Source organism: Colossoma macropomum, unplaced genomic scaffold (genome assembly GCF_904425465.1).
Source record: "Colossoma macropomum unplaced genomic scaffold, Colossoma_macropomum, whole genome shotgun sequence".
In the NCBI taxonomy this organism is placed as follows: Eukaryota; Metazoa; Chordata; class Actinopteri; order Characiformes; family Serrasalmidae; genus Colossoma; species Colossoma macropomum.
Window position 1 is genome coordinate 4,379,998 of NW_023494801.1, and position 13,911 is coordinate 4,393,908.

Sequence of the window (13,911 nt, forward strand, 5' to 3'; positions counted from 1 at the left end):
ATCCAGAGATTTTGAAAAATAGGTGGAATTCCCTTATAAATCAATAAAAAAGGCTTTTCAATGATATGGGCCCTTTAATCCAAGGGACATTTTGGGGTCCCCTGAAAGGCTTAAATGCTCGCTCAGATACACACACACACACACACACACACACACAAACACAAATACATAGGCCTATATATAAATTACATGCCCCGTGCACGAGCGCACACACGCGCACTGATTTGTATCAACACCTCCCCCTTTTCGTCCCTGAGGTGAGTTCTCGCGGAAGAGCCGTTACCTGGTTACAGCCGGGCGATGGAGCACCGAGTCATAACGAGCTGACGAGCATCTAGAAACGCAGAGCTGATGCCTGAGGAGGACTCCGCGCCTCGCGCTCTCTATTGGAGGGGACACGAGACAGGACAGGAGACTTTTTTTCCCGCGTCGCGCTTTTCCCGCCTTTCAAGCTGCCTCGAGTCGCGCGCCGAGCGGTTGGAACGCCGCTGCGCTGTAGAACAGCCGCGTTAACGCAAGTAAAGCTAAAACGTTAGCTCAAAAAATAAACATACTGACAGAAAACAGCGCAGAAAAGAGACTTTACTGCCTCATTCCTGTCAGGATGAGTCCCGAGGGATCACAGTCTGGCGCTTTCACTCGGTTTAGTCAAGGTAAGTTTGGATTTTTTTCCTCGCTGTTTTCTTCCCTGCTGAAAAAACAGAAACCATTAGCAGAAATGCCTCTGTTAAGTTACTTCCTAATGGTTTTGTAATGTGTTTATGTTTAATATCACAATGTAAACGATCCAAATCCTTTAACAGGTGACCAATGACTGATTCTGAATGCACTTGATGGTTTCCTAATGGAATCTAAAGGTATTCTACAGGAAACTATACTGGTCTCTATCGGAAACTCTAAAGCCAATTCAAATTGGAAAGCAAAACCATGAGGTTTTAATGCTAATGGCTGCTAATGGTCCTTTTTCAGCAGGGTTGTGCTTAGCAACACCAAGCGCAACTCGTTTGAGGGATTTCCCACTTTAAATCTCTGCAGTGTGAAAAACCTGAGGACCGAGGCAGGTCAGGGAAAAGTGTCTGCCTCAAACTCGGCTCAACTGTAACAGTGTGGGATAATAACACCATTAAATAAGAGCACCGTTGAGGAGAAGGCGCATGGTGCTGCAGGTGTTGTTAGGCTCTAATTGCTTTGGGGGGAATTAAGTTGCCCAAGTGCAGTGAGCTGTGTTTTAATCCGTATTCAACCATGGGACTGCGTTGGTCTGTGATACACACGAGCAGCTCCATTTTATCAGCTCCATCGACCGTACAGGAGCGCTTTGTAGTTCTGCAGTTACAGACTGTAGTCCATCTGTTTCTCTGCATACTCTGTTTGCCTGTTCTCCAATGGTCAGGACCCCCACAGGACCACCATAGAGCAGGTATTATTTGTGTGGTGGATCATTCTCATCACTGACGTGGTGGTGGTGTGTTAATGTGTGTTGCGCTGGTGTGAGTGGATCAGACACAGCAGTGCTGCTGGAGTTTTTAAACACCTCAGTGTCGCTGCTGGACTAAGAACCAAAAATATCCAGCCAACAGAGTCCTATGTTCAGCGTCCTGTGACCACTGATGAAGGACTAGAGGATGACCAACACAAACTGTACAGCAGCAGATGAGCTACTGTCTCTGACTTTACATCCACAAGGTGGACTGACCAGGTGGAGTAGAGTGGACAGTGAGTGGACACTCGTACCAGCGCAACACACACTAACATGCCACCACCACATCAGTGTCACTGCAGTTCTGAGAATGATCCTCCACTCAAATTAGACCTGCTCTGTGGGGGTGCTGACCATTGAAGAACAGGGTAATAAAGTATGCAGAGAAACAGATGGACTAAAGTCTGTAGAACTACCAAGTGGTCCTATATGGTCAGTGGGCTGATAATATGGACATTTCATGAGGCATGCACCATAGCATTGGAATCATTTCGATATTAACAGATAATTGCTTAAAAAAGCCCGGCACAAATAAATATAAACAGGTCATTAGGGATGCACAGTATTTTGGCACTTAATTGATTAAAAAAGTATCAGCTTTGATCAATGTTTAGATTTGACCGATATTTCAAACTGATATTTGAAGAGCAGAATTTGTACTCGACGCCGTGCATTTTATATATAGTTTATATTTCTCTGTAAAGTTTCTTAATTTCTATATTTCATATGTGTTTTGGCATCAGGGGTGTTTACATGCACTCAGTAATCTGATAACTGCAGAAAATGAGATTTTGTCAGTAATTGGTTCAGCGCGTTTTCTTGCACTTGGGTAATCACTTAATGAGAAAAATCCAGGTCTACATGAGTCAGGCAGTAATCGGATTTCTGCTCTGCAACCAGCCAGTAAACTCACAGAGTAAGACGTGATGTAAACGTAACGTCAAACATAAACATCAGGCTTTTTTTTAACATTGTCACTTTACCAGAAAATGTGAAAGAACATCATCTAGAAGTGTTTTGTTGGCATCTCGCTGGAGCTGTGACAGACTATGAACAACGAAAGAAATCAGAGTAAGAGTACACATGCACTAAAAAAGCTGATCACAGCTTTTTTTATTGGATTTCTAAAAATCTAACGGCCTTATTCCGATCTAAAATCAGAGTATGCGGTTTACGTGACCACTTGAAGAATCAGACAACTGCCGAATCTGATAACATTCACATTATTGGCGTGCATCTAAATGCACTGAATGGCAAATATGTACTTAAAAATATCGACATTGGTTTACAATTCCCATGATTTCTTAATGGTTGTGACATGCAATGTACTGTACAGTTGCTGATGGTACAAAACCTCATACTTTCATCCAGAAACCTTATACTTTCATCCAAAAACACGTTATTAAGTTGTAGTGTAACAAGATTTTTTCCAAGTAATTTTGGATCATTTCTATTGGTCCATTCATTGTGGCTTTTTAAACATGGTGTGAAAATATTTTCAAATTGTGCAAATAAGTAAAAATGAAACAAAAACAGAGATACAAGTAGATGTGTTTGATATGGCAAAAAATACAATATTGCGATACTTCGACATTTTCATGATACACAGTCTGTCATGGTATTTATTTTTTCAGACATCTAATCAGTTGGAAAAGAGAAAAAATAATTAGTTGTGCTACATTTTAAAATATACTGTCAAAAACTGTGATTATACTGATTTTCATCCAATATTTTGCATTCTGTGTTGCACTAAATCCACTAAATCAGTAGTGCTTGTAGAACTGACCAACTGCATGTTTCAATATAAAGAGAGCAACAGCTATATTTCCAGCAGGACTAATGTTGCTCTCTTTATATTGAAACATGCAGTTGGTCAGTTCTACAAGCACTACTGATATCCACAGTATGCTCAGAAAAGTGTACTGTATTGTGATACATACATTTTCATATTGCCCAGCCCTGTACTCAAGGTTTTAGCTCAGCAACGATGATTTATAAGGTCTATGTGTTACTTCAGTAATGATGTATAAGTAGCCTTCACAAACCTGTTTGTTCTTTGATAAAGTTATATATAGAACCATTCCAATTTAACATACCATGATTGCTTAAATCGTTCTTATCATGCTTAAATTGTTCTCAGATTTGTTGTTCTCTGTGATTGAGATCATATTGTATATGGTTCTTTAAAGAAGTGGTTTTCAATCCCATTCCTGCAGACCCACTGCACGGTTTCAGGTATTCGCTTTCCTCCAACACACCTGATCCAGCTCATAAAGAGCTTGATAATTACCTGATGAGCCAGACCAGCTGTGTTGGAGGCAAAAAACACCTGAAGCTGCGCAGAGCTTTGGGTCCCCAGGACTGAGATTGAAAACTACTGCTTTAAAGAGCCTGTTTTTACTGATTTGGCAATGTATAGACCCCTCTTTGTAAACAGTGTGCAACAAAAGAATATTACGACTGTGAAAAGATCGTAATTTGTATTCTATATTAGATGTGTAAAGCATAGCCAAGCAGCACCAAGCTATAATAAAAAGTTTTTGTCACACTGCTGCAAAAATAATCAAAATACACCAGCCTCTCTCCTCTCACCATGAGTTCTAGACACGGATCTGACGTCTTTGAAGGCAGCTACTCTTTGGTAGGGGTATGCTTAGGGCTGTGCTTTGGTATACTTTTCTTCAGTCACTTGTCATAGCCTGCATGTGGGTTGGCGCTGCCTCCACGTGATTTTGCTGAAACTGGAATTCTCTCCTGCCAAGTGGGCTGACTGATGACTTAACATTTCTGTGGAGAGTTATAGCTACAGAGCTTTGCACGACTCCGTTTTCAAGTACGTCCATTAGACTTCGCTTTTCTTCCTCACGGCATGATGTGTAGGCACAGGTCAGTCGGCCCTGCCTTAAAGGAATTTACACAATATCCACCTCAGACTAAATGCGGACTATCACATCTGGCATGTTTAGTGCTTGAAGTTTGCTTGTTTGGTTATATGGTTTCTGACCAGTTGTAATTTATAAAAATTGACAGGCCTCAAGACAGATGTACGTATGTTTGTCCATTTTTACAGATAACAGTATGCCTCACAGTGCCAGGAAACACATATTTGACAATACTTATCAGCTTAAAGGGGAATTCCACACAGGTTTTCAAAAATTCTTCATCATTCAATCATTGAGATGTAAATAGAGTCCTTAGGAGTGGTTTGATGTAAAGTGGCTTACTGTAAAGAAACAGCGGTGATAGGAACCAGGGGTTGTTATATTTATTACGCAAATATAGCCATTTTATTTACTATCACAAACTACCAGTGAACCCACATGTTTATGATGATAAAACAGTGGTAAGTTGGAAAAAAATAGTTTTCTTTAGGGACTATTTTGCCTTAAAATGTTCTGCATGTACCTATCTGCCATTAATATGCTTTAAAAATAAGTTTACAAATCTAAATTCAAAGCAATTCCAAAATAGTTTAACTTTTAGAGCCATTAAACTCTTCAGATGTCTGGTTCCTATCACCACCGCTGTGAACAATGCTGACTCAGTAAGTTTCTCTAGAACGGAACACAAACCACTTTTCACACCAAACCACTCTGAATGACTTTGTTTACATCTAAACAAACTGCGCAGAAGTTTTGAAAAATCAAATGATGTAATGTTTTAGGTAGGGTCGAACCAAAATCCAGATAAACAATAATGTTGGCCAATATAGTTAAATGTTTATATTTAAAATGTTAATTTTATACTCTTCTTGTGAAGAGTGCTTTACTGACTGATATGATTGTCTGTTTCACATTTCTTAAAATACAACAGAAGAAATATTACAGTCCATGTTCAAGTTAATAATTCAGCCTTTATTGTTGAATAGATAAACTGGTGATGGTTGTTACAGATTTCCCAAATGATCTGATTAAAGATCAGCAGAAGACCATAAGTTTGAGTTCTGGTGATGCTACAACCACAAAAAGATGTGAATTATCAGGGCATTATCTGAGCTGATACTGACAATATAAGCCAGTATTATCATCCAGCTGATATATTGATGAGGCTCTAATTTTAGGATCATAGTATCATTGCAAAACTAAAAAAGCAAACTTCAGTTCCCTAACATGTCTTAACTGGTTGACAACATTTGAGAAAATGTGAACTTATGTATTTTTTTTTTGTTTTTTTTACCAAACAATTCCTTTAACTCTGAATAGATTCCTACACTGTGTATACTCAACAGGCACTGAACACTAAAGCTAGTCTCGCCAGCTGATGACCTTTTGATGGAGTTCACTATCACCTCGCAGTCCTAATACAGTTTGCCACTAATACCGTTAGCTACTGATATAGTTAGCCCCTAATGCGGTTAGTGACTGAGGACGGAGGCCAGTTTCCTGCCTGGAAGGTGTCTTTCACTACTCACCATGGTGTGGAAGAGTCAATTTCACTCACATTACTGTGACAGCATGAGCAAAGAAGAAGACCATAAAGCTATTTTTCTCCTTACATAACTCCTGTTTAGCTCCATGAGATTGTTGCCATATGTCACAGGAGGGAAGAATATTGTTTCAGAGCATTGTATATCTCCAATATAGCAGTTTTATAGGAAAAAAAAATGTTTGTATGTTAATATACACTCTCAGAAATAAAGGTACTGAACTGTCACTGGGGTGGTACCGCTCTTGTCACTGGAGTGATACCTCAAGGATACATCTCAGTACCTTTAGTCAGGGAACATAACTGCACCATAATCCACTGAAATTATATTTCCTAAGCTGTACTGACTCCACACACCCCGTCTCGTCTCCAGGCTTTTATTTTATTGTTCTGTTTTAAAACATTAGCTTATGAAAAGGCACAAATACGAACTTTTCACCTGGAAAAACTTATTTAAGTTGCACAATTGGACCTTAAAACCACTGTTGTACCTTTGAGGGAGCATTTACATTGTTTGTACCATCATGAATGAAAAATGTACCTGTACAGGACATTTATATCTAACAGTGTAAAGAGATTTTATTCCATGTTTACACAGTGTAAAGGGCAGGTACAATACACTGTAAAAAAGGGATTGAGCATTTAAAAAAAATGAGTTCACTTGCCTACTTTAAATTGAGATTAAATAGAATTTTAAATGCAATTTACTGGTTATAGTTTGCCTACTTTTGGAGTTAAATGGGAGCCAAGTTATGTACCTTTGTAAAAATGCCATTTTTTTTACAGTGTATGAAAAGCCTCTGACAACTGACTAATGAGGAACTCTCATATTCCATGTGAAAATTATGCTTCATGAAGAATTATGACTGTAGGATATAGTGGAGCTTTAGTTTGAGGCAGTAAATCAAATAAATTTTGTGTGAATGTCTTGTGTAGCGTAGTCGGCACTTACATAACACTCCAAAAAATGTAGGAATTCAACTGAATATTTTCCATTCAGTCAAATAATGCAGGGTCAGCATAACACTTCTGCACATAAAACACCTCAACATAAAATTCAGTTGCAATTATTGTCATCATGTCAGTTTGTAAGTCAGACAACCGCAAATCAAAGTTTGACCATTCTGTGCCCAATTGGCTGTTTGACCTTTTTGTGCACTGAACAGAGCATTCATCTTTCAAACCCACTGTTCTGCGTGGATGGTAGGGTGAATGCAACATGCCCAGCTTGCATATTCCATGTTTACATGACCTGCGGCTAACACTATTGATTATACTGAAACCAAGTAATTTGCTGATTATTTTGAAGATTAATTGGTGCAGAAACTCAGCACTGTAAATTAACTTAACTGAACGTTACCCACTCTGCAGAGCCTTTCAATATTGCAGAATTTTATAATCCAGTAATTGAGTTTAAATAAGTAAACAGGCTTTTTTGAGGCCAGGTTTTATGTATCAACTGTCCTGCTGGAAAGAGTTCAAGGGTCCAGCATCTATTCCAAGTTGCACGTAGTCTACTACTAGCCTGACAACTTTCGAGGTGTTTTATTGGATTGTCCCCGTATAAGGGAACTTGTGTGGCTGCCAGCTGGTCTAAGCTTCTCTCTCTCGTCTCTTGAGTAATGTGTGGAAGGAAGAATGGAACCAGTCCTTCATAGCAGTGGAGTATTTCAACAAAGACTTGGTGTGTACTTTGTTTTGCATTTACATGTATTCATTTACCAGACACTTTTATTCAAAGTGTCTAATTTTGTTGATGCTGTTACCAATAGAAATACCTTGGCTTTGCTGCAGACTCCTTAACAATACTCTCCAGATACCTTCTCCTGAATTACAAACTGAAAGTGAGTGTGGCTTAAGTCACAAATGAGTGTGAGGTGCAGGAAGGTGAAATATTTATGGACTGAAACGAATTGCAGACTAATCAAGAAGCACTGACATAAACAACATGCATACGAAATGTAATTTAGACAGACAATCAGCAGTCTAGATTATGGAACAAGTATGGATGCTTTTACGACTGACTACTGAAGAATGTATGAATATGCAATAGTACTAAAGTAATTAATTTGGTGCCATAGAAGTATTGACTTTAGGTACCCAGCCGTACACAATGACTGTTTCCGTTTCAGGGATGGTGCAAGGCAGTTTAGGAGTGAAGCCTGAATGTAATGGAATGCAGTAAGAAAGACTGTGAGTGGACTAGGATCAACTAATCAAGTGCTTAGAAGAGCAGGGGCTTGAAAAGCTTCTAAAAGTTTTGTAAAAAAGTAGCTAGTGAGAATCCGATAGGTCTGTCACCATTGATTTTATCGGTAAATTATTAATCTACCAAGTATTTTGACAATTAATCAAGTTATTTGGCTTTTAGAAAGTGCTAAATAATAAAAATGCATTTAAATGAGCACCATGCAGGATTCTTAAACATACAGGAAATGAGTGATTGAGTCATAAAAACTCATTGCTAACTCATCTAGAAGGTACATTTTTATCAATCTTGCCCACTCTACGGCCTTGTGTAACCTAGGTTGAGTAAAAAATTGATGTCAGGAATTAGCGAGATACAGCTTTGGAATAGCTTGTCTTGGAACTCTGGACTGAGCCATTTATACGTAACTGTCTGAAGAGTTGATTGAAAGGAGCGAACCGTGTATAAGATGGAAATAGCATGAGGGCTGAGACACTTCACTGGCTTTATCTTGCTGGCTTCTTCAGAGAAACAAGATTTCAACGAAATCAGACAGACTCAGAAAACCTTCAGCCCCAGAAGCCAGTCCACCTGAAAAAAAAATCCTGCCTATCTGGAAATAAAAATAGTTCAGTACATTTTTTTTTCCAGACTTGCTGCCACTAGTCTCCTGAGACAAATGCAGACTGCCATTATGTAATTGTTAGACAGCTTATGGAGCAGCGCTAGCCCCAAAAGTTTTACATTTCAGAAGTTGCTGACCGCATATTCCAGCTTATTGTAATGTATTCATTAGATCCTGCTCAAAAACACCCCTGAGATTTCTTTCTTTCTAACTCCACTCGATCTTGTCATTGCATAGCAGACGGCAGTGTTGCGCAGATGGTTTGAGCGTTAGTAAAGCTGTCAGTAGCCTTGTCCATCCGGCCCTATGTGTTTAACAAAGCTATAAAAATCACTCACAGACAGCACCACTCAGTCTTCATTAGTCAGTGTATGTGCTCAAAACGCATTGTCTAATATGGGAGGAGTTGTCATGTCACTCTCTAAAGATTGAGTACTCACACGCCGTCGCCCTATCAGTTCATTTCAGACTGTCCTATATGTCAGTACAAATGTGGCATCATTTATCATGCCAAGAAAGCTTACTGTGTTGAATAGAGAGACAGAAAAAGATTGAGGGAGAGAGTGAGGGAGAGTGTGTAATTGAGTGAGAGAAAAAAAGAAACACATAAATGTGGGCAGTATGACAAAAATGTAGCGTGACTTTTTTATGATATATATTGTGATATCTTTTTTATGTGCCTGCAAAACAGTAATGGCACACTTAAAAAGGCTATACAGTAATATATTTTATTTAGCTTTTGCAAAATATAAACAGTTTAAGAAGAAACAGGAGGAAAAATCAAATAATTGGTGAAAATAAGATGACGTCATAATGCACTGCCATCCAACCAGCCACTTGTTTCTATGCCGTTCCAGTTACTATACACTGGATGTTGTTGTTTGGAAGCTGTTTATAATTGTCATATTGTCCCTAGTAAGACAGCAGTATTGAGAAATGAAGAGCGAGTGAGCGAGCAAGAGAGAGACAGAGAGAGAGAGAGAGAGAGGGGAGTGATGAATAGTTGGCTTCTCACATTGTCCCATTGCCCAATTAGCAGCTCTTCACCAGCCGTGTTTCACCTCAGTTGACAAACCTGGCAGTCAGTCTCTCGGAATCAATCTTAAATCACCTCTTTAAACAGTTGTAATTACTTTCACTGGAGCGTCTCCTCTGCACCTGCGACATACGTGCTAGAGATGAGACGGTTATCATTTAAGATGATATACTGCAGTATTTTAATAATTCTGATAACTGCACAGTTATCCTTTGTAAATAATTAATAAGTAAACAGTTCTGCTGCTACAATCTCCATGCAAAGTGCATGGCAGGACAATACATTTATGTGGTTATAAAATCAATAGTAGTAATGGGGAGGATCATTTGATATCTGTATGAATTGTAGTTGATTTGTTTTCATAAAGAAATACTGATGCAATAAAAAGTCAAAAATCTGTCAATACAATCTGTTGTGAAATTATTTTATTTTCATTTTAGTTCATGCTGAAAACTGCTGATATTATTGCAAACATAGTGCTAGATTCACTTCTGCATTATCCATAAAATCCATTAAAAGGAACACAGTGCAAAATATTGAAAGTATTTGTACGAACTAAAGTTCAGCGTTGCATTAAACATTCATCAGCATTTGATTGGGGAAAAGACAGAAATGTACTAAAACATGGCTTAAATTGCTTAAAGATCTGAGAACTGTCTGGGCATGGCCTAATATTCTAATCAGCACCCTTGATTGACAGCCCTCAGTCCAACACTTTCAGTCTGATACACCACTTAAGCAGAACTAAATACAACAGTAAGAGAAATGGGTAAAAAAGCTTTTATACGGTGAATTTTAAAGAAGGTCAACTTTTTATTCTCTCTGCTGCTGCGTCCAGGGATTGCTGGCATGGCTGGCTGACCGAATGAATGGATGAATGGATGTTCTTGCTAGCTCAGTTATGCTTGCCAGGTTATTTTTTATGGTTCACTTTCTCAAGTTTTGTTAAAGCTGTGGGGTGGTACAAGTCACATCAGCTTTGTGATTTGTGAGGATACTGATTACAAATGAATAACCACAGAGTTTAGATTAGGACCACCCAGTTTACACTGAGAAAGGAGATGTTGGCAAAATGCATTCAGTGGACACGGGAAAGTTATTCACAGGACATACGTTGTGTGCCCACAAAAGAAAGATTAACCTACCTGGAAAACATAGATTTACATTGGCTGGCGCTTTAAACACAGCAGTGGGTAATCTGTGGTCACTTTACATAGTTGTACATTCAGTTGTACAGAAATGTACATTGGCTTGGTGCAGTGTGTATTAATGCTTAGAAGTCTGGTTATTACTGTCGGTTTGCTCTGCTGGTCAACCAAGGCAACAAGTTCTACTGTGCACTTTGGCTGTCCTTGGTGAATTTTTCTGTCATTTCAAAAAGTCTACAAATAACGTCAGTAAGCTCGCAGGGACTTTTTTGCTTTCTGCCGACAAATAATTACCTGTTTTCCCCACTTTGTACTATAATACCTCTACTAACAATGTTTGCTATCCAGTGTCGACCAGAGGAGGATGGGTTCCCCTTCTGAGTCTTGGTTCCTCTCAAGGTTTCTTCCTCCTGCTCTTAGGGAGTTTTTTTACTTGCCACTGTCGGCACTGGTGACGCTCATAGGGGCTTGGACCCGGATTTTTCTTTTTCTTTTTCTGTAATGCTGATTTTCTTTTCTTTTTCTACAATGATTTTTCTGCAAAGCTGCTTTGTGACAACACCTGTTGTAAAAAGCGCTATATAAATAAGCTTTGCTTGCTTGCTACTATTAAGATGATTTGTAAAGTGTTACATTTTGACACTTTACTGTAAGACTATTTAATCTTTGTTTTTTTTGTATTTTGCTTTTTTTCTGGCCAAAAACATAGCGGCACTTTTGGCACTTTTGACCCTTTTCGGATGAAAAATTTCAGTGCATCCTTACAATTAACATTCTGCACAGACAGGTTAGCACTTTTGACTTTTCTCTGTTTGTTTTGATGCCAAAAACACAGCAAAAATGTAAAGGATTTTTTTTTCTTACAGAACAACATACATAAAGACTGTACATAATAAGCACTTAATCAAATATCATAATAAAATACTCTAATATGCTCTTCTGCATACTAACACAAATGTAGTATGGTTTGAAAGTTTAGAATCTGCACTTTCTACCCAATTTCCTAGCTTATTTCAATCAGAAATTATTCACATTCAGGTACCACGTTTTTGTTGCTTACTGCAGTTGTGTGCATGTCCATGTTTGGCATTATGTTGTACGGTATGTGTCTCTTGTTATTTTTCCCTCATAAACATGTCAGCACCTCCAACGCATGCTTTCCCACGCCACTTTGTGCCTCAGCATGACACTCGGTGTGCGAACAGTGTCCGAGCGCATTGTCTACTCGCGTGTCTTTACCATCACTGCTCTGTGCATACACTTCCACCCACACACATACTCCACCATCTGCAGCCATGTGCACCTCATATAGCACGAAGCCTACCATAAGCCTCACTATTAGACATGCTAGAAGAAGAGTCTGGCCCCAAAAAAACAAATTTACAACATTTTCCCCTTTTACACCAAATGTAGTTGATCAGCCAAGACATCTTCGGTATCTGAAGATTGCTTCTTTAAGTTTGAGGCTAATGTAGCCAACGAGTAATGATAGCATATAAACCATCACCTAGTATTGTGCATGCTATATGCCTAAATCATTACACACAAAAAGATGCTTAGGCTTATGTACTGAGTATGAATAGTATATATATATATATATATATATGAACAAAATAGACACAATTCAGGCTCCCACATGGCTGCCAATACCTTTTTTAAGCAATATGATGTGTTTTTGTCCATATTTACAGATAACAGTAATGCAAAGCCTGTTTACACCTTGCAATAACATTCCTGTCTGTCCATCTCTGACCACTTCTGAATGTGGTTTATATGATCAGATTGTAATCCGATCACAGCGTGTCCTGGGGGTGTTTACACCTGTCCTGAATACAAACGCATGTGGATACAAGCTGTGAACAGCCTCACAGTGTCAGAAATTATCTAAGCAAGCCTATTTGAGATTAATCAACAGCTCAACACAGTTTTTAGGCAAGTATGCTAAGTGGTGGGGTATAAGCTTCTATTAATTGTTAGCTACATTAGCCTCATAGCTTCAGTGCAAAACAAAAGAAGCAAACTTAAGACACCATATGTGTCCTGGTTGATTGACCGCATTTAGAGTGAGGCGCGAAAACTTCAATGCCGTGTCCCAACTGGATAACATACACATTCATTTTGTAGTAGTTACTGAATAATTCATACTACATACTGAATACTTCGTAGTAGTTACTGAGTGATTCACAGTACAAACCGAATAATTCAAAGTAGTTACTGAATGATTCAGTAATGGAAGCACAAGGCAAGTATGCTAATTGGTGGGGTATAAGCTTCCATTACTTGTTAGCTACATTAGCCTTGTAGTTTCAATGCAAAACAAAAGAAGCAAACTTACAACACCAAACATGTCTTGGTTGATCGACTGCAATTGGGGTAAGGAGCCAAAATTTCAGTTTAGTCTCATAACTAGATAACATACACATTCATTTTGTAGTAGTTACTGAATGATTCAAACTACATCCTGAATACTTTGTAGTAGTAAATAAATGATTCATAGTACATACTGAATAATTCATAGTAGTTACTGAATGATTCATAGTACATACTGAATAATTCATAGTAGATACTGAATGATTCATAGTACATACTGAATAATTCATAGTAGTTACTGAATGATTCATAGTACATACTGGATAATTCATAGTAGTTACTTTCTAATTTGTAGTAGTTACTGAATGATTCATAGTAGATTCTGAATAATTCATAGTAGATACTGAATGATTCATAGTAGTTACTGAATGATTCATAGTAGTTACTGAATGATTCATAGTAGTCACTGGATAATTCATAGTAGTTACTGAATGATTCATAGTAGTCACTGGATAATTCATAGTAGTTACTGAATGATTCATAGTACATACTGGATAATTCATAATAGTTACTTTCTAATTTGTAGTAGTAACTGAATGATTCATAGTACATTCTGAATAATTCATAGTAGATACTGAATGATTCATAGTAGTTACTGAATGATTCATAGTAGTTACTGAATGATTCATAGTAGTCACC

At 38.2% G+C, this 13,911-nt stretch overlaps 1 protein-coding gene across 1 annotated transcript in view; it reads left to right on the forward strand.

The window, feature by feature from the left end:
* Window positions 1-270: 270 nt before the first annotated feature.
* sstr3 (somatostatin receptor 3) overlaps window positions 271-13,911 on the forward strand; it is a 36,730-nt gene continuing 23,089 nt past the window's right edge. The window contains exon 1 of the mRNA XM_036589716.1: window positions 271-653. The gene's annotated coding sequence lies outside the window, so the exon portion shown is untranslated. The remainder of the gene's footprint in view (window positions 654-13,911) is intronic.